The sequence below is a fragment of the Mesocricetus auratus genome, unplaced genomic scaffold (genome assembly GCF_017639785.1).
Source record: "Mesocricetus auratus isolate SY011 unplaced genomic scaffold, BCM_Maur_2.0 Super-Scaffold_100007, whole genome shotgun sequence".
NCBI classification, from domain to species: domain Eukaryota; kingdom Metazoa; phylum Chordata; class Mammalia; order Rodentia; family Cricetidae; genus Mesocricetus; species Mesocricetus auratus.
Window position 1 is genome coordinate 94,241,982 of NW_024429191.1, and position 21,916 is coordinate 94,263,897.

Sequence of the window (21,916 nt, forward strand, 5' to 3'; positions counted from 1 at the left end):
TCCAATGCTGGAACATGGTCTCAGACTCTAGCAAAGTCTTGAGAAGCTGAGGCAAGAGTATCAGGAGTTTGAGGCCACCACGGTTCCCAACTCCTGGCCAAGTCTCTAGGTCTTCTGCCACTGGGGTGTCCCCCTATGGTGCTCCTCTATGCCTCCCCCCTCGCCTCTGGGAAGGAGGGGCAGGGAGAGGAATCTTCTGCCCTGTCGTCATCCCCCTATGCCCCACCCCCACACTGCCCCATGCAGTCCTTTGGGAAGCAGCGTAGGACTGAGGTGCATTTCCTGAGTCTGAATAGAAATATTTTCCAGATCCTCCGCAGCCCGGAGCACAGGGGGAGGGGCCTGTCAGAGCACAGGGTGGTCTCTGGCTATCCAGCGTCCAGCCTCCAATTGCAGAGCCCCAGGATCGTAGGTCTGGGCCACGGTTTCTGCTCTTACTTTTCCCATGGTGGCCCCCCGGGATTGGAGACCTGGCAGGGAGGCGGGGTGGAGAGCGGTTCTGCAGACCCGCTTGGCCCGCTGGCCGTCAAGGCAGACCACCCTCCGCACCAGAGCTCTCCGAGGGCTCCTGACGGGTGCAGAGTGACTACCACCTTGTGTAGGTGTGGTGCCCGCCAGAATCCCTCACGAGGGGTGGGGCTCTGCTACCGGGAACAGCCAGCAGCGACTGCCAGTCAACATCTTTATGAGTAGGAGTTAGGAAACAGAAATAGCTAGGTTGTGGTGGCACACGCTTTGAACCCAGGACTCCGAAAGGCAGAGGCAGGCGGATCTCTGCGAGTCTGAGGCCAGCCTGGTCTACACAGTGAGTTCCGGGACAGCCAGGGCTACACAGAGAAACCCTGTCTCGAAAAACAAAACAAAACAAAAAAACCCAAATAAATAAAAAAATTAAAAGTGTGTGTGTGTGTGTTGCATGTGTGCATGCGAGTGTTGGACGCATGTGCTCATGGGTGCACACGGGGAGAGGTCAGAGCAGGGTACTGAGCACGTCTTCCTTACTGCCTTGTGACGGTTTCTCACTGAAGTAAGGAGCTGGCCACTTTGATTCGGCTGGCGGGTCAGGGAACTGTCACGGTCTTCTTGTCTCTGCACCCAGAAGTCCAAGCAGGGAGTCTCTCTAGAGTGAGAGACAGGGGAGGCTCCCACGCGGGTTCCCTCCTTCCTCCTGACTGTTTGGATGTGAAACATCCCTCACAGGCTCATGCGTTTCGACACTTGCTCTCCAGAAGGTGGCGCTGTTCTGGGAGGTTATGGAGCCTTTGGATGTGGAGATGAAGGTTAAAGGCCGACTCTTCTTCCTGCCGGAGTCTCCTGATCTATAGCGACATGAGGAAGCTGCACACACGCACCCAGCCCCCACCCTGGCAGGCGTCAGGCCTTCCTGCCACCGTGGGCGACAGCTTCACCATCTATGAGCCATAAAAAACGCTCTTCCCTAGGTTGCTTCTATCAGGTGTTTGGTGGCAAAGATAAAAATAGCTAATTCATTGTCCTCCCTTTGCTCCTATCCCGTTGCCACTTTTCTGGCTTAGGGATAGCCGGAGCCTCCTGCTCGGTTGACAGTGAGGCGCAGTGGTTAGTCCTCCTGCCAGCTGGGCTGGGAACCACCTCGGAGGCACGCCTCTGACAGTGTTTGTAAGCACATTTCCAGGCCGCAGGACGCACAACCCCATGGACCGGGGCTCTTGAATGAATAAAGAAAGCAAAGGGAAGCTCTCCAAGGACCAGCAGCCATCTCTGTCCTTCCTGGCTGTGAACACCGTGTGACCCGGGTTCCTTCCACCCTGATGGACGGTAACCCCTCAAAACTGAGCTGAAGCAAACCTTTACTTATTGCATTTATTGCCACAGCAAGGAGGGCTGAGGCACAAAGCCGCGTTCCCATGTAGACTCAACTGTGCAGCCTCAAGCTCGGGTCCACATAAGGAAGAATTCCTGGAGGCCAGAGTTGGAGCCGGGCCAGTGGACAGAGGGGCTGAGAACACATGGTCCTCAGTAGTGCCCGAGGGTCCATCCATTCTATGTCAGTGTGACTCAGTGTGGCCCTGGAGAGGCCGTGGATCCTGTGGGACCGGGATGGGTGTGGCCTTGGGCAAGCTCTGTCCTTTCAATAGGGACAGTGGTCACTTAGGGAGTCTTTGATGCTGGAGAACAAGGCAGGAAGGAAGCCCGTGTTTCATAATAGTGATAAAATGTCCAAGAAAAGCAGCTTCAAGGAGGAAAGATGTGTTTGGGCTCGCAGCCTAGAGGTGTCGATCCAAGCACAGCCTAGAAGTATCACAGCCTAAAGGTGTGCACTGTCGGCTTCTGAGCTCATTGGCAAGGCGTAAACTCACTGCTGAAGGGCACAGTACAGAAAGCTGCCCATCTCACAGTAGCCAGGAAGCAGGGGGAAGAAGGGAGGGACGAGAAACCCCAGCCACCAACTTCCCCCAGCCAATTTTTTTTTTTTTTTTTTTGGTTTTTCAAGACAGGGTTTCTCCATGTAGCTTTGGAGGCTGTCCTGGAACTAGCTCTTGCAGACCAGGCTGGTCTCGAACTCACAGAGATCCTCCTGCTTCTGCCTCCCGAGTGCTGGGATTAAAGGCGTGCGCCACCACTGCCCGGCTTCCCCCAGCCAATTTCTGTCTTCTGGTTTCTACCACCTTCCGGTAACACCACCAAATGACAAGTCCACCTGTGGACTGATTAGACCAGAGTCCTTGTGATCCAGTCATGTCTGCCCTGAGGTTTGGAGTCGCACAGCTGAACACTGCACTGGGAAGCCAGCCTCCAGCATGTGGGTGTCGGGAGGTACATTTCTGTGGTTTAACAAGATCCCTGCCCCCCCCCCATTCCTGGCCATTTGAATGCTTGCTTCTTGGTGGCCACTGGGGGAGCTTGTGGGCGTGGCTTTGTCGGAGGGGGGGATTTGGGGTGTGGCTTTGCAGGAGGAAGTGTCTTACTGGAGGAGGGCTTTGAGGGTTCAAAGCCACACACCGCTCCCAATGCGAGCCCTCAGCTTCTGCGCCAGCCGCCGTGTCCGCTCCTTGCTTCCCTACACGATGGACTCTTTTCCCCTCCGGAACCACAGGCACAGGTAAACGCTTCTGTAAGTTTCCTTGGTCATGGTGTTCCATCACCACAGCGGAAAAGCAACTAAGGCAGTTTCACACCCAAGCCAGAGCAAGCCCATTAGCTGGATGGGTTCTGCTCTAAGCCAAGGCCACCTGGACCCAGCACCAACTCACACGGGGTTCTGGCTTCTCCCTCTATCACAATGCCGCTCCTTCCTCCAGCCCCAGCAGGCCGGCCCTTTTAGCATCTCTGGAGCCTGGATGTGTGTGTCCAGCCCCAGGGTTTCCCTTACACACTTGATGGCCACAGCAGCACTGTTCCAATCTGCAGGACCTGGTGACCCGGGACATCTGAAGCAGAGCCACAATGTTCTAGGCCACAGGGACCCCACCATTGGTGTGTTGCAGAGATTTCTTGTCCTACCAACCTTCTCAGTCCCAAATAAACACACAAGGACTTACATCAATTATAAAATTGCTGGCCGATGGCTAGCTCTTCTTATTGACTAGCACTGTCTTAATTATTAACCCATTTCTGCTAATCTATGCATTGCCACCAGGCCGTGGCTTACCTGTAGTCTGGCATGTTACTCCTTCGTCAGCATGGGATCTCTTCCACGCCTCTCTGCCTACCTTTCCCAGGATTCTTTTCTCCTACCCCCGCCTATCTTCCCGCCTCTGTAGGCCAAACAGCGTTTTTATTCATCAACCAATAAGAGACATGTGTATACAGAAGGACATCCCCCCCCTCATTGGTGGGCAGGTCCTGGTGCACCATTGCAGCTCCTGAGTGCCTGGGTGTCACCAGGCCTCATACATGTTGTAGCTGAATGAACACTGAGTACCCCCATGGGAAAACCATCTTCCTTGCCTTTCATAGAAGGTGCTTATAGATAACCAGAAGAAAATGGGGCATGAATAATTAAGGCTGCCGAGAGTATGTGGTTTCTGATCTGTCTGCTTGAATTAAAAAAAAAAACTATGACATGGCTGGGCAGTGGTGGCGCACGCCTTTAATCCTAGCACTCAGGAGGCAGAGGCAGGTGGATCTCTGTGAGTTCGAGACCAAGCCTGGCCTACCAAGCGAGTTCTAGGACAGCCTCCAAAACAATACAGAGAAACCCTGTCTCGAAGAAAAACAAAAAACAAGCAAAACAAAACAAAACAAAAACCAAAAAACCATCACATGGAAGGGTCTGGATGCCAGAGTTTCTGAGGGTATCATTACCCACCATACCACTTCCTGCTCATCCCTCTCTCCTCTCCCTCCTCCCTCCCTCTCTTGGCTTCCAGGGATATCACATTGGACTCTTTAAGCAGCCCTGCCACCCAGAACACCATCATAGCCTCTTCTTGCTTCCTGGTTAATTCTTTAATCTGAACCCCATCGGAGAAAGAAACACTAGCCCCAAAAGAGAAATACTTGGTGGAGGGTCCCTTCCTGGGAGACCAGTACAAGGTTGGGACCCTCAGGAGCCCCAGGAGCACATTCACCTGCCCAGCCAAGATTGGCATGACTTAGAACAAGGGTTTTGGTCCATGGGGGCTCTGTAGTGGACTTGGGGACAGTCCTGTCATATGACTTCTGCCTTTTCACAGAGCTGTGGTGCCCTGTGGCTCAGTCTGTAGACTTCTTGCCTTGGAATGCCCTTGCCTGGATGGGAGCTGCCAGGGCCTGCAAGGAAGGTTGTCATGGGGACTTAGGGTCTGTTTGTCTGTCCATTTTGCAACGCTGCGGATGGAACTTGGGGCTTTTACAATATATGGTAGGTAAGTGCTCTATCCCTGAGCCTCAGCCCAGACCCTCTCTTGGACAGTTTCTGTCCCTTTGAAATTCCCATCTGTGCACTGGAATCACCATCTGCCCCCTTCTCTGCCCCTATAGGTCTCTTCGGGTATTTGTATTCACTTCAGTGTATTGAGACCCTGCCTGTTACTGTTTGAATACACACACATGCAATGCAGGCTTGTGTGTTTGAATGCTCAGTCCCTACCCGGGCACTGAGGTTGTGGAATTTTAAGGAGTCAAGGGGCCTATCTGGAGGTGGGGCCTACCTGGAGGCGGGGCCTATCTGGAGGCGAGAAGTGAGTCACAGCTCTTACTCTGGTTTGAGAATTCTCTCTGCTCTCTGGTCAGCTCCACGTAACACCTGCCCCTCACTCTGGCCACCAGGGAACCGTGCACTGTCCTGCCGGACTTATTTATTTATTTTTGGATTTTTCGAGACTGGGTTCCTTTGTGTAGCCCTGGCTGTCCTGGAATTCCCTCAAACTCACAGAGATCCTCCTGCTTCTGCCTCCTGAGTGGTGGGATTGAAGGCGTGCGCCACCACCTGGCTATAACGGATTTCCCAAACTGAATCAAAACAAACTTTTCCTCCTTTAAGTTGCTCTGTTAGGTATTTTATAATAGCAATAAACAGAGAAATTAACTTTGGCTCATAATCCCAACATCCCTACCTTTTCCTGGTGATGGTTTTTCTCGCGATTATGTTTTCTTGCTCTTTCTTTAATGTCCTGCAACTTATTTATTTGCCCCCAAACCATGCATTAGGAAAGAAAAATTGGAAAACAAACCCTCAGGTTTGCTTCATTGTTGGCTACAAGTGGTTTGAAGGTAGGGTCAGGTCTCTCCCTGAAGTCAATGTGTAGGGGAGAAATGGATGGTGCCAGAAACTTCCGTGTGGGTGGAATGTGCTTCTACGCAAGGGCGTCTCAGAGGCTTTGGAGGGTGTGGCGGTTTGCATGAGAACGGCCCCATAGCTCATGTGTCTGGATGCTTGGTCCTCAGTTGGTGGAACTGTTTGGGAAGGATTAGGAGGTGTGTTGTTGGAGGAGGTGTGGGGGGTTGGCTTTGAGGTTTTAAAAGCTGGTGCCACTCCCAGCTCTCTTTCTCCCCGCCCCCCTCTGCCTCCTGCTAATTGTGCATCAGATGAAAACTCTCAGCTACTTCTCCAGCACCAAGCCCGCCCGCCTGCCTGTCACCATGGTAGCCATGGACACACCCTTCGAGTCTGTAAGCAAGATCCCAAACACATGATTTATTTTATAAGTTGCCATGGCCATGGTGTCTCCTCACAGCAACAGAGAGTAACTGAGACAGAGGACGTGACTGTGGTCTGAGGACAGTGGTGTAACCACACAGGTGCCATTGCCATAGAGAGCTGGGTAGCAACTTCCTGAACCCTTCGATGTCACAGGTGCAAACAGCGAAAAGTCACCCCAGATGCCATCCTGCTGCTCACAGTTACTGTCTGTCAGAATGACCTTAAAATGACCTTCAGAATTCTCCTAACACGCCTCCCCCAATCCCACCGGCTTCAGAGAAACCGCTGCTCTTGTGAATTCAAAACACATTAAAATCCCCGGCTTCCACCTGGGCAGGCTCAGGCTTCCAGGCAACCTGGGATTTGTCGTCAGAGATCCGGCCCTGATCTCTGTGTCTTGGCCTCCATTGTAATGGGGCCTCCTCTGACTCCCCGCCCAGATTCCTCCAGAATGCTCTGGCTTTTGTCAGTTCGAGGAAGGCCTTGGCAACTGTGGAAGCGGAGGGGGTGTGTGTCTAATAAAGTCAGAGCTCTGTAATTTAGCAATTACCGAAACCCACACTTGTAATTTAGGGAGTTTCTTGTAATTCTTTGTACTCTCTCTCGCGCTTTGAACAAATGTGCAGTTTAATATCTTCCTCCTGCCTGCTCCCAGGGTTGGTATTTGTCACCCATCCCCCACAACTCCAGTCCATGCAAAGGTCTAGGCTGTGTGGAGGCCACTTTCTAGGGCTCCAAAAGGCTAACTTGACGACCAGCATCTCCCAAAGCCCCTGTGCAAGCATCGCCGCCAAGGTTCTGAGTTCAGGACTCGGGCTGATTGTCGGGAGGAGGCTGTGATCCGGCTCCCACACAGGGAATAAGGGTATTCCCATCGCTGCACCTGGGACTTCTGACCCTTTGCCCGGGCAGTTACTGAATAATTTGGCTTTGAGACTCTGTAGGGAGCCTGAGCTATCAAGGGCAGGCCTGTTCTCTCGAGGTGTGCGCTCTAGTGGGCGTCTGTCAAGAATGTCACGGGCCACACAACAGAGCCAGCACTCATGGCCATGGCAGCCAAGGGAGCCGCCCCTGCGGGGCTGAGGTGTGAGGGGAGGAGACGGAGTCTGGTGTAGAGGAGAAGGAGGGACAGAGCCTGAGAGGGAGCCATCCAGAGTATGTGGAGATTCGGGCTGGGGAGCTTCTAACAGCCGCACTTGAGGCAGCATTGGGTTAAGGATGTGACTCGGCGGGTAGGGTCCATGCATCGGGTCCGGGTTCAATCCCCGCTGTTCCGTGAGGGTGATGGCACATGCCCGTAGTCAGGACTTGGAAGTCAGAGACCAGGCCTTTCCCTCCATATGGACTGTAGTCCTCTGGAACGCTGTGCCAAAACCGACTCGTCCTTAAGTATGCCTTTGGACGTGGCATTTGATCACAGCAGCAGGCGAGTAACTAATACGATTAGATTGGTGTACGTGATACGGTTGGAGTTGTTCAACAACGGCTGACTCACCTAAGAGAGGCTGAGGTCCTCTCAGTAGCTCGGCCAGCCAGGCTGGTGAGGGAGTAGCCCCAAGTGACATGTCTCTCCCTCTCTCTCTCTGAAGAGACCAATAGCCCTGTAGTGGCTCAGTCCTCAAGACTAGTTACCTCAGCAGTTCCTGGAGGCTTCCCGCAGAGCTTCTGGTCTCCAGTCCACGACAGAAGCGCAAAGAAGCCAGTGCGAGTGTGAGAGAAAGGGATCCCCGGCGGCAGGGGCGGTGGTGGCAGGGGCGGCGGCAGAGTAGATGAGCTCCACAGCGAGAAGGTGGAAACCATCGAATATGTCAGAGCTCACTGCAACCCACCCAACCGCAGGAGGGGTTGGGATACTCGCTTCCCTTCAAGCACACACGGGGGCATGTACCCATGGACGCAGATGCAAATCGCTATGTTTTACAATAATTTAGGGTTTTTTGAAATTATAAAGTATACTCTTTACACATGGACACGAGGTGTCTGTTGTGAAGTGGGCTCACACTGAGAAAGCCCATGACTTGAAATCATTCGTCTGGAGACCCGAGAGCCAACAGTTGCCATTTTAATCTCAAAAGCCAGCGGTCATGAGGTACAGGGGTCAAGTCGACCCAAGCACAGGAAACTTGCAGGAAGAGGGATTTTGCAGATGTTTTGTGAGTTCCAGGAACAGAATTCCGACCCTCTGCGGGAGCAGCAAGTGCTCTTAGCTGCTGAGACATCTCTCTAGCTCCTCCCCCCAGGCTTCTTTAAGGACAGGGTTTTACTGTGCTGCCCTGGTGCTCATATCCATAGGAATCCACCTGCCTCTGCTTCCCAAATGCTGAGATTTAAGGTGTGCACCACCAAGCCTGGCTTGAGGAATTTGTTCTTAACTGGGAAGGGCTGTCTTTTGTTGCAGGCAGCCTTTGGCTGGTGGGACAAAGCCTGACTATGTTAGACAGGGCGGCATGTGTCCTAAGGCAGTCTCAGAAATGCCAGGAGAAGCTCAGATGAATGTCTGGGAGTCTTGTGTCACAGTCACACTTAAAACAAACTACCACAACACTCAGGAAACGCCTGGCGCTTTTTAGACTTGCTTGGAAGAACCCTTAGTAAGTGAACACATTTGGAAAAGCCCCTAATGAGCGAACACAGACCTTGGAGCTGGGCCTGACATAACTCCGAATTCCAACTCATATTCAGATCCAGGAAAGAAAGGGAAACCAGGATGACGGTGCTTGTAATCTCGGTCCTGGGGGTGCTGAGGCAGTTGAGGCCTGCCTGGGCTACTGTGGTAATATCTTTTTGTGAAAATATCTCTCACCCTCAGAGACTCTTTGGCAGACTCTGCTGCCAAACTAATAAGACGCCGTATTTAAGACCATGTGCTTAAGCTGCTGTCCTACTGTGTGCTTGGCTTATTTAAGCTTAGCCTGCCTTTAGGAGAGTGATGTAAGCTGGACGGTGGTGGAGCACACCTTTAATTGCAGCACTCGGAGGCAGAGGCAGGTGGATCTCCGTGAGTTCAAGGCCAGCCTGGTCTATAGAGCTATTCCAGGACAGGCTCCAAAGCTACAAAAGAAACCCTGTCTCAAGGGGGAGGGGTTTAACCAACCTCACTATGCCTTGGATTTCCCATGCAATCAGCCTTTATAACAGAAACTAAACGCATGGCTTTAATCTTAAACTGTGCCCCGGCACAGAATAATGTGTTTGTGTTGGTGGAAACCATTTGCTGAAAGCAGCCAGTAGGTTGAAAGCAACCTCAAACAGGTGTGCGACATCACACCTGGCCGGAGGGGGACCTTGACAGCATCCAAGGGCCACTTAGGAGCGGCCCCTGGTGTCCTCATGAACTTTCCTCCTCTGGTTTCCAGGCTCGTTCTTCTGTTTCCCCTCAAAGTGCCATTTGTGTTCTGCAGACGCTCTGTTGGCGGCGTCTCCTCCCTCTGGGCCTCAGAGCCGGAGAGGAGGGTGTCCAGCAGCTTCCACAGAATATTTTGCAGGCGAACAATCTGCCTCCAGCAGCGGGGGACTCTCCTCCTCCCCAGGCTGAGGCCCAGTCGGTGGACGGAAGGCATGCAGGAGGTGCTCTGAGCCCACAGGGCCCTCTGCCACCTCCCGGGTCTGGCTTTCAGTGCAGCCATTTCGGAGAGATCAGAGTGGCTTCCAAATCCGGGGCCAGAGGGCGAGACGATGGTGCGTGGGCCATCTTCCTTCCTTCTTCCCTCCACGTTGGTGCCTTCTGCAGTCCCCTCCTCTGTAAGCCGGCCAGAGCTTTAAATTGTGCAGTGGCGGCATCTGCTGCCTCCAGGTGAACCTCCCTGGCAGGCCCACTCCATGGGCTGCAGCAGGAGAGCTCTCCCACGCCAAGCTCTTGGGACAGAGGGGGCGTACAAGCCAACGAACGAATTAAGCTCCGATGAATGTGATATTAACTAGTTACAAGAGGATCCACACATGGATCACCACGCCCCTTCCTCCCTCGGTCCCTTTCCACCACCCCTTGGCCTGATGCAACGCCCTTCCAGAGGGTGCTCGGGTTGCCTCTGAGAGTGGATGGCGTGAGAAGCGCCATTAGGGCTGCCTGGCATCGTTATAGGCTGCCGGCCTCTCCCTACGCTGGCATGGCAGGCTGGGCGTCAGAGAGACAGGAGGAGGAAGATGTTTCAGAAGAGCCAGTGATTCAACTTGTCAGGTGTCAGGGCGCCTCCGGCCTCCTGAGGTGTCCCCCCAGGGAAGAAGAGTGACTGTGGCTCCCAAGCTACTGTCACCTGGTCCCTCCAGGTCAAGGATGGCTGCTAATGAGCCCATTGGGGGGCCTTCCCACTGGGGGAGTGGGCAGGAGCTGTGGGGGTGCATGGTCTGCCTGAGAGATGTATGGGGGCTGCCCCTCCCTTCCACTCCTGTCCCCCAGTAACATTACACCCGGAAATCACCTTCCTGCCTCTCTCCCCAGGGCACTGGGGCTTTCTGGGACATTCTCTCTGTCTGTGAAGGTTTTTTTTTTTTTTCCATTTACTTGTACTTTGAAATCAACCTCTAGAGCAGCGGTTCTCAACCTGTGGGTCACGATCCCCATGGGGGGTCGAAAGACCCGTTTTACAGGGGTTGAATATCAGATCCTCTGCACATCGGATACTTACATTGCGATTCATAGCACTAGCGACAAAAAGTCTATATCTGAAATCCTTGGCGCAGCACTCCAGGGTAGGCGGATCAGGAGGACGACTTCTCAGGAGGTAGTCAGGGTGAATTGGAACTCTAATTCCAGCAGGACCGGCGTGTGCACGAGACACCCAGAGGCGCAGCCACGCCGAAGACCCAGGAAACAGGAAGTGGATAGAGCTCCAGGCCTAGGGCGGCCTCTGTGACCTTGGGAAAATGCTCCCGCGCCACACGGATGGTGATGGCGGAGTGTTGTTAGGTTGTCCCGGCACACGGGTGCAGAAGCTGTTGGGCAAAAACCAAAGCTTCCCCTCAAAGACACGTGTGTTCCTAATGATACCAAGAGGGCGTCATGGCGCTGATGTGCCAGCTAGAACCGGCCAGGGTTTGTCCTGAGGTTTCCCCCGTTCTCACCACCCCCGACCCCTGCCACCTCACCCCCGCACAAACCATCCCTTCACAGGGTCTTCTTACAGATGTCTTAAGAGGCGTTCTACACAATAGGTCAATATTTAAACATGCCTCTGAGAAGGGGCCATGGGGGTGGAGGAAGGTTAACGGAAATGAAAGGGTGCGCGAAAGAGCCTTATAGAAACTTACGACCACACTGGCAGAATCCTGGCTTGGCATTTGCCACCAAGTCTGCCGACCTGAGTTTGAGCGCCACACGGCAGATGGAGAGAGCTGACTGCTGTAAGTTGTCCTCTGACCTCCGTATGTGCCTCACGGTGTATGTGTGTATGTATGTACACCACCTACCCTCACACTAACTCAACAGTCAACCATCAATGTTTAAAAGCATCTGAAAACAGCAGGCCGGCAGGAAGCACAACCAGAGTCTGAACACTACTCAGGAATCACAGGTAGGCAGAGCTCCGTGAGCTCAAGGCCAGCTGATTTAGACAGTGAGTCCCAGGCCAGCCAGAACTACCCAGCAAAACCTTATTTGAAAAAAGCTACCATATAAGCCAACAAGAACACAACACCAATAAAGAGCTTGGAGTGGGTGCCAGTGCCGTTCCCAGAAGTCATGGGCTTTTAGACAAAAAAAAAAAAAAAAAAAAAAAAAAGAAACAAACACACAAAAAACAGGACCAGACACAAAACACGTCCATGATACATATTTGGCCAGAGCAGTCCCAGAGGTGAAATGTTAGTCTAATTAATCCTTATCACTAAAAAGTCGGGAGTCAAACACTGGGGTGAGAACATGAAGGATCAGAGAACAGGGAGCATCCTCAGTTGTTTTTAGTCTACCTTGTGGAGGGAAGTTTCTGTCACGCCCAGTTCCCACATCGGTTTAGTCCCAGATAACACACAGAGGCTTATATTAATTATAAACTGTTTGGCCGATAACTCAGGCTTCTTATGGGCTAGCTCTCTCTTAATTATTAACCCATTTCTATTAATCTGTGTATCTCCACGTGGTCTTGCCTTACCGGTGACGCCAGGTCCTCTTGTTCCCTCAGTAGCTACATGGCGTCTCCCTCGAGGCTCACTCTCTGCCTCCCTCTTCCCCAAATTCTCCTCATCTGGGAGTCCCGCTATACTTCCTGCCTGGCTACAACCTGCCTGTCGATTGGCTGAAGCAGCTCTATTCACCGACCAATAAGAGAGAAACACGTGTTCACAGCATGCAGAAGGGCATCCCCCATCACTACCCTTCCATTCCTCTCTCAGCCCCGCCTTACCACTGCCTGTCTCCTCTCTGTCCACAGTCCTCCAAACCTCTGTGGTCAGCTGGGGGCTAGCTCCTCCCTCTGACTCCAAGCACGCTTTCCTTGTCAGAACACAATGCTATCACACAACACAGAGGCTCTCAGAACAGTCCAGGGTATGGTCCGCCGCTAGCCCTTGGCTAGCCCTCGGTACTAGATGGGAAGGTCCTATTACTGATGACACTGAGTACTTTGGTTACAGGACACACAGAAATCGAGCTGGAACGGAGCTGCGAGTGTCCTCTCCGATGGCAAGCTGTCACAGCGCTAGGAGATGCCAGCACTTGGGAGGCAGAGGCAGGAGGATCTCTGTGAGTTTGAGGCCAGCCTGGTCTACAAGAGCGAGTTCCAGGACAGCCTCCAAAGTCACAGAGAAACCCTGTCTTGAAAAATAAAAAAAATAGGGCTGGAGAGATGGCTCAGAGGTTAAGAGCCCTGGCTGCTCTTCCGGATGGAGGCCCTGAGTTCAATTCCCAGCAACCACATGGTGGCCCACAGCCATGTGTAGTGAGATCTGGTGCCCTCTTCTGGCTTGCAGGCATACATGGAGGCAGAATGTTGTATACATAATAAATAAATAAAATCTTAAAAAAATAATAAAGAAAGGGAAGCATTAACTGGGGACTTAGTTTCAGAGCGTTAGTTCATGATCACCGTGGTGGGGAGTGTGGTAACAGGCAGGCAGGCTGGCATGGTGCCGGAGAAGTAGCTGAGAGCTCAAGTCTGATCAGAAACTTGTAGACAGAAAAAGAGAAAGAGAGGCAGAGAAAGGGGGAGAGAGGGAGTGTAGGGTGAAGCCTTTGCCTTGCCAGCCGCTTTGGTTTTTCCCCACCAGTCGCCTGGGCTCTGTCACGTTGTAGTCCCCAAATAACACACAGGACTCTGTATTAATTATGAAACTGTTGGCAGTTTGCTTGTTTTCTTGCTGGCTATCTCTGACTTAAGTATTTACTCCATAATTATTAATCTAAGTATTTCTCTTACCGGAGAAAGGGGGTCCGGACTTCTTACCCTTATGGCGGCTACATGGTGACTCCCTGTGTTTCTCCTTCCCAGAATCCTCCTTGACTCCTAGTCCCACCTATCTTGCTCCCCTATTGGCCAACAGTGCTTTATTCAACAACCAATAAGAGACAGATTTACAGAATGGCAACTCCCATCAAGGGAGACTGGGCCTGTTGTGGGGTTTTGAAACCACAACCCCCGAGTGACACATCTCCAACAAGACCATATGTATTCCAGCAAGGCCACACCTCCTAATCCTTCCCAAACAGATCCTCCAGCTGGGGACCAAACATTCAAACACATGAGCTATGGGGCTGTTCTCATGCAAACCACCACAGTGCCCACAGGTGTAACAGAGGCATGACTGTTACAGGATTAATCTGCTGTGTTCACAGCAAGGCTGGGAGCCCTGTTCTGCAATCACCAGGCTCAGCAAGAGACATGGCTTAGTATTTTGTGAAGTATCTGGTGCCCTTAAAAAAGATAGGGCTAGCTTGGTTTACAGAGTGAGTTCTAGGACAACCAGGGATAGACAGAGAAACCTTGTCTTGAAAAACTAAAAAAAATCCTCTACATTGGGCCATCTGCCTACAGGGTCACACATCAGGAAAAACATTATGGCTATCAGCTGACAGGAAGTTTTTCTTTAGGAAGTTTTTGGTACAAATATACTCACCGAGTGTGTCCAAAATGTGGACCAAGAGACAGCCCACTGGCCTGTCAAAGGCTCCACACTCTGGACCTCTGTGCTCCTGACCACGCATCGCTCCATCATACGGACTTCCCAGCATGCTGTGCTGCAGAGCACCTGCATCTCTGGTGGGCGTGACCTTTGACTTGGGAAGTATGGCGTTCCCTGCCACCCACCTCTGCTATCCCAGTGTCCACGGGTCACTTGGGAGAGGTAACAGATCATGACATCTATGCCAGGTGAACCCAGCTTGAAGAGCATCTCTCAGCCCCTCTCAGAGAGAGAGAGGTCAGCAGGTGATCATCAGTTCAGAAGCTCAGACTCAACAGGCTGGCCCAGGGGCATGGAAGTCACAGGCTGGCCCAGGGGTGTAGAGAGAGATCTTATGTACTCATAACGCTGACCATGACCGTTTGGGTGTGGTCACAGGTACGTAGAATGTACCGGGGGTGGGGGGATAAAAGATCTGAGGGGAAGGAGATGCCCTCTCTTTGGGTTCCGGCTGCGTCTGTGAGAGTTGCGTGTGGACGTTTGGTTTTCAGCTTTCTTGGCTTCTCGTGGAAGTGACTTCTCCCTCAGTAACATATCATAGGACATCCCTGTTTTGTGTAGGTTAATATTTCCTCTATATCTGGTGTCAGGAAGTAAGTTTACCCAGCCTCCCTGCCCTCTGCCTCCCTCCCCGGCCGGTGGCTTATGGCCTGGTGCATCTCAGGGCCCCAGAGGCCCTCCTAAGTCACCAGGTTTCCCAACTCAGTCCCGTTCTCCCACTTGGCACAGTTTTTTTCTGACGAACCGGGCTCCATCTCCTTTGTTCTCCGGCTACTGCCGGCTCCTAGTCCCACCTATCTTGCTTCCCTATTGGCCAACAGTTCTTTATTTATCAACCAATAGGACAATATATACACAGAAGGACTTCCCCCATCACAAGGGGATGGAAGTCGCAGGCTGGCCCCGGGGGAAGGCCCAGGGGGATGGCAGTCACCTGTTAAAGCTGCTCTAGAGACCCCGGCCTTGCTTGACCCCAAACCACAGCTGAATGGTTGAGTCAGAGTATAATAGAGGGCCCTGATGCCAACATTGGCCTGGGACCCACCAAGAAATGCCTTCCTGGCTTGGCTGACTTGAGGGGTAGATAGAAGCTCTGCCTGAGGTCTCCAGGGTCTCTATGGTACTCTCGTTGGACAAAAACAGTGGGTTTGGTCATCTGGACACCACCCTGGCTGGAGTGCCAGGTTGAACGTAGTAGTACTTACTCAGAGTCACGGATTCCACACACCTGTGATGTCTTACGTACCCATAACGCTGACCATTCCCGTTTGGGCATGGTCACAGGTACGTGCCTCTTCTGGGGCTGGGTCAGCCAGGAAAGCCCCTTGGAGGGCTGAGCCTCAAAAGCCACGTCCTTGCCTGGGGATGCTGCTTGTCTCTCTGTTGGAATGGGGAGAGATGGAGAGGCTCATGCCATTCAGGGAGCTTGTGCGTGGTGTGGGGAGGCCGTTCTCATCAGCTTTAGGCAGAGTCTGAGGGGAGGGGGGCTGTAGGCTCCACTCTGATGTATATCTTTGTTGTTGTTGTTGTTGTTTTGTTTTTTGTTTTTCGAGACAGGGTTTCTCTGTGGCTTTGGAGCCTGTCCTGGAACTAGCTCTTGTAGACCAGGCTGTCCTGGAACTCACAGAGATCCGCCTGCCTCTGCCTCCTGAGTGCTGGGATTAAAGGTGTGCGCCACCACTGCCTGGCATATATGACTTTTTAAAATTAAAAAGAATTTCCTTTATTTTTAGTGTATGGTTTCGGTGCCCGTGGAAGCCCATGGAGCTAAAGAGTGTTAGATTCCCCTGGGACTGGAGTTATAGGCAACCGAGAGCCACCCCCATGGGTGCTGGGAACTCAACCAGGGTCTCTGCCAGAGCAGCCAATGCTCTCAGCCACTGAGCCATTTCTCCAGCCCCTGTATATGTGTCTTTACATTAACATGAGATGATTACTCAGATGGTAATAAATCTATATCACAGGGAAGTCCGGCAGCTCCAGTGGTGATAAAAATTAATTCTTTATCCTAAATGTTACTAGACAGCTTTTAAAATGAATCGGCTGGTGGTTGGGATCTCAGTTTGGGCCATTATTAGTAATTAGTGCAATCAAACAGCATCATCTATAATGTTGTCTCTCCTGGCTCCACCCCTGCGGGTGTTGTCTCGTGAACTGGATCTATGAAGTGCCCTGGCTGTAGCTGGGATGTGAATAACGTCTTATCACGTAGCCCAGGCTGGCCATAAACTCAAGGTCCCCCTGCCTTAAGTGCTGGGAATACAAGTGTGCGTCACCACACTCAGCTTTGAAAGCTGTTGGATGGTGTTTTACCCTTTGGTTTTTTTGGGGGCCCTCCACCCAGCTCCCAGATGAATAATCACAGATGGAGGCTTATTCTTAGTTATGAATGAATGAATGCCTGGCCTTAGCTTGGCTTGTTTCTTGCCGGCTCTTCTTTTTTTTTATTTTTTTGGTTTTTTGAGACAGGGTTTCTCTGTAGCTTTGGAGGCTGTCCTGGAACTCACTTTGTAGACCAGGCTGGCCTCAAACTCACAGAGATCCGCCTGCCTCTGCCTCCCAAGTGCTGGGATTTTACCGGCTCTTCTTAACCTAAATTATCCCATATATCTTTGGTCTCGGGGCTTTTATCTTTCTCTGTTCCTGTATACCTTTCCTTTCCATTTGGCTGGGTAGCAGGGTGTCTGGGTGTCTGGGTGTCTGGGTGTCTGGGTGACTGGGTGGCTGGGTGGCTGTGTGGCTGTGTAGCAGGGTGTCTGGGTGTCTGGGTGTCTGGGTGTCTGGGTGACTGGGTGGCTGGGTGGCTGGGAGGGTGGCCCTGAAGTCCTCCCCCTTCCTCTCATTCCCAGACACTTCTTTCTCCCAGGTCTCTTTTCATATTTCTCCTCTCTGCCTGCCAGCCCCGCCTCTCCTTGCTCCTGCCTCGATAGCGGCCGTTCAGCTCTTTATTAGACCACCAGGGTGTTTCAGACAGGCGCAGTAACACAGCTTCACAGAGCTAAACAAACGCAGCATAAACAAAAGTCACGCATCTTTACATCATTAAACAAATGTTCCAGAACATAAACAAATGTAACACACCTTAAAGTAGTATTCTACAACAGAAAAACTGTACTTTTTAATGTGTTTGTTTGTTTGTTTATGGGTGGGGTCTGATGTAGCCCTGACTGGCCCAGAACAAGCTATGTGGCTGAGGATGACCTTGACCTCCTGATGCCCCTGCTTTCACTCCCCAAGAGCTGGGGGTGTAGGTAGGTACCAGCATGCCGATATTTGAAAGACAGCTCATTGTTGATGTTTGCTTGTTTTTAAGATAGGTCTCTTGTAGCTGGGGCTGCCTCGGAGCAGGCTGGGCAGACAAGGACAATTGTGGGCTTCTGGTGCCTGTGACTACTTTCCAAGCCCTAGGATTACAGCTGTACACCACGCCCAGCTCATGCAGCACTGGCACTCAAACCCGGGGTTTTATCCATGCCAGGCGAGCTCTCTGCTACCTGAACTGCATTCCCAGCCCAGGAACTGCATTCTGGAAAACACAGTCTGTCTCTCAAAGGGACCTGCTGAGTGGATAAGAGACACCCTAATGGAGACTCGGAGGTAGGTTTCGGTTGTCTGGCAAATGTGACCAGGAGCAAAGAGGGACAGCCGTGTTCTCCTGAGCAACAGGCTTTTCCTCTCAGCAGAGGGAACCCAGTGACAGGAGGCAGCATAAACTAGGGTGCTGTGTGGAACTGGAGATGCAGAAGACACCGGACACGCAGGCACTGAGTTTGGAGTTTGCCCTGCTGGCTTCGGCCGTACTTTGGGGCAGGATTTCCTCACTATGCTCCCTTCCCTGCATTTTGAATGGTGATGTACATCCTGTGCCACTGTGTGTGACCTGCTTTTTGGTTTGACTTTACGGGGGATTATAGTTAAGAGACTGGATGAATCTCAGGAGAGACTTTGGTCTTTCAGGACATTGTTGAGGCTTCTGAAATGGAACTGAATGCATTATGATATCGTGAAGGGTTTACGGGGGCCAGGGAGTGGAATGTGGCGGTTTGAATATATTAGGTCCCCATAAACTCATAGGGAATGGCACTATTAGGAAGTGCGGCCCTGTTGGAGGAAGTGTGGTCTTATTGGAGGAGGCTGGATGACACGAGACTTTAATCCAGACCTCGAGGCTGGAGGGCACACCTTTAATCCGGGCCACACCTTCTGTTGGAAGTGTGTCAGTGTGGGGATGGACTCTGAAGTCTCTCTCAAGCTTCACTCAGTGTGGCATTCAGTACCCTTCCCGCTGCCTGCAAGATGTAGGACACTCGGCTGTTTCTCCATCGCCATGCCTGCCTGCATGTCGCCACGCTCCCCGCTATGATAATAATGGACTGAACCTCTGAAACTGTCAGCTGCCCCCTCAATTAAATGCTTTCTTTCTCAGAGTTGCCGTGGTCATGGTGTCTCTTTGCAGCAACAGAAACCTAACTAAGACAACCTTTGCTATGATATGTGGTTTGGGGGGGACCGGGACTTTGGTGGCTGCCGTGGCTCTGAACTCAGGTCCTCGTGGTGCCTGTGTGGTAAATGCTTCACCAACAGAGACATTTCCGACACCAAAGTTCTTGAATCCAGGAGGCTTTGGGGGGAACAGACTTCCTCGGTCCCCCCCTTAGCCCCCACTCCCCCACCCCGGGAGGGGTGCTCAGTGTTTGCTGACACCCTTACCAATATCTAATGAGCTCCTAGTTGGAAAGCTCCCTCCTTCCTCTGCGTCCATCCCGCAGGGGCTCTCCCTCAGCCTCAGCACAGCCCGATGCCTTACTCAGGTTGGTAAGACCCTGCCTGGGCCGGGGCTCCTCCCCTGCCCATTCCTGCCCCGTGAGTCTGTACTGTAGTTTCCCGGGGCAACCAGGCCGGCTTCGCTCTGCCCACACCCAGCTCACAAGCATTTCTCTCCCACGCTCCCCTCTGGCTGATGTTCCCAATCCCCTCTGTTGCTCATTCTTCCCGTCCTAAACGAGCCTGCAGGTCCCCTGTGTGGCCCCTCCTGCTTCTCCAGCTGAGATAGTTGGCATGGACACAGCCTGCCTGTGACAGCCTGGGATTCGTCCAGAGAAGGTCAGTGTCACACTCTTGCCATCCTCCCAGCTCTGGTGAGCTCTGGCAATGACGGACAGAATGCCTTCCCTGCCACAGAGATGACTCGCCTGTCGGGAGGTCAACGCCAGGCCTGTGCTGCAGGGATCTGGAGCTCCGGTGTCCGGCCATCCCTGCTGTCAGGCTCTTCCTTCTGTCCTTTCCCCCGTCCTGCCCCCTCAGCCATTCTCAGCCTAGCCATAGGGCGTGCAGCTTGTCACTGGACGTGGAGTTAAACTAGAAATCTCCAGTCCCGAGGCAAGTGGGCCTGACAGGGAAGTGGCCTCAGGGACCCTGATGGAGACGTTCACACGGTTCCAGTGCAGGCTGACCCTGCCGTGGGCACCTGCTGGGACCAATTAGAATCTCTCTGTCGGGCCAGGGCTCATTTGCATAAACTCTCATCCCCAGGAAATTTTTTTTCCAAGAGGCTTCCTGCTCTGCACTAATTAAAGAAGAGTCCAGGCTTCTTTGCCCATCAGGGCTCAGTCCGCATCTCCAGCAGGTACCCCACGTGGCCTCCGCTCTTCTGCACAGCTCCAGCTGCCTGGATTTGTTTGAGGGGTGTGTGTGTGTGTGACTCCTGCCACTCCCGAAGGTCAGATCTGACTCTGGGGTTGTCATTTTATAGGCATTGCGAATCCAACACCTAGCCCATATATGGTTTTGCTCAGTGAACTAATTTTCTGGGGCAGAAGAAGTGATCTACTCAATACAAATGCTTCTTGTGCAAGCAGATCCCTGGCACCCTGTAAAGGCCAGGCGTGGTGGCCTGTGACTCTGGTACTGGAGGAGTGGAGACAGGTGGATCCCTGGAGTTCACTGACCAGAGGGCGTTTCAGGTTCAGTGAGAGACCCTGTTTCAAAGGAAATAAGGAGGAGAAAGGGCTGGCGCGATGGCTCAGGGGACAGGAGCCCTGGCTGCTCTTACAGAGGACTTGGGTTCGGTTCCCAGCACCCACATGGTGGCTCACAGCCATCTGTAACTCCAGTCCCGGGAAACCTGGTGCCCTCTTCTGCCTTCTGTGGGCTCCAGGGATGTCTGCGGTACACACATATATACGCACAGGAAAACACCCATTTATATAAAATAAAGCAATAAAAAAGTAAGGGAAGAAAGACTGAGGAAGACACTCCACACCAGCCAGCCAGTGGCTTCCACAGTCCATGACCGCACACAGACACGCACACACACAGACACAGACACACACATACACACACAGACACACACAGATACACACACAGACAGACACAAAGACACAGACACAGACACAGACACACATATACACATACACACACAGACACATACAGATGCACACACAGACAGACAGACAACAAACACAGACACGCACATGCAGACAGACACACACACACACAAACTCAGACACAGACATACATATGCACATACACACACACATACACACAGACACAGACAGACACACATATATATACACACAGGCATATACACACAGACACAAACATGCACATACACACACAGACACACACATACACACAGACACAGACAGACACACATACACACACACACATAGACAGACATACACAGAGACGCACACAGACACACACAGAGACACAGACACACACACAGAGACACAGACATACACACAGAGACACAGACACAGACACAGACACACACACACACACACACACACACACACACACACACAGGCACACACAGACCCAGGAATCTCCTTATGGTTCCCTCCCTCCCTGAGATCCAGTCAGGATCAAGCTGACCATTGTGTAATAAGCTGTCCGGCTCTGGCTAGACTGTCCCTCACTGGGAGGCCTCTCCGCCTGCGTCCCAGCCCCTCCCGGACAGGAGCCTACAGCCGAGCTGCCACAGCAAGACTAAGTTCCAGGAGTACGAGGAGAGGTTGTTTCTATTTTTGGCAAGTTGAACATCTGAAGTCAGCCTCCCGGGAAGCTGTGCGCTTAGGCTGAAGGTTAACACCTATCGATGGGGTGGCTGAGTTTTCCGTAATTCTTCATCCTTTTTTATTTCTGCAGAGACCCGGCCATCCAGAGGTTCCCGCTGTCGTACGGGAAGGAAGGAGCCAAGGGCCCCTTTGAGATAATCCTCGGAATTGATGGGGGGCGGAGGCTGGGGAGGTTATTGTGAGAGGGGCTGGTGCCCTCTGTCTGGGTCTGAACTCCACGGCACCTGTGTCCCAGCTCCCATTTCGCCATGCCTGCAGGTGCGAAGTTGGTGATTTAGTGAGGCGCTGTCATGGTCCCAGAGACTCGGCAGGAGGGACTACACCTTTGTCCAAGCAGAGGGTCCCCAGAGCTGCAGGGGGGAGGCCGCATTTTGATAATGTGAACAAACCTGGCTCGCCCTTGTGAGAAGTCAGACACTCTACTCGGTTAGCGATGGGTTCTGGAAGTTTCTTGTCTTCCCGGGAATCCCAGCCTAAGCGGCTGGGGCAATTCACAGAGTGGCCACGGGGTGGCAGTGTGGAATCAAAAGCCCTGCTGGCATTGGCGGATCCTTAGACTTAGCTTGAGCTTTCCAAGCTCCTGGAGGCCGGGCCCCAGCCCCATGCCGGCTCCGCCACA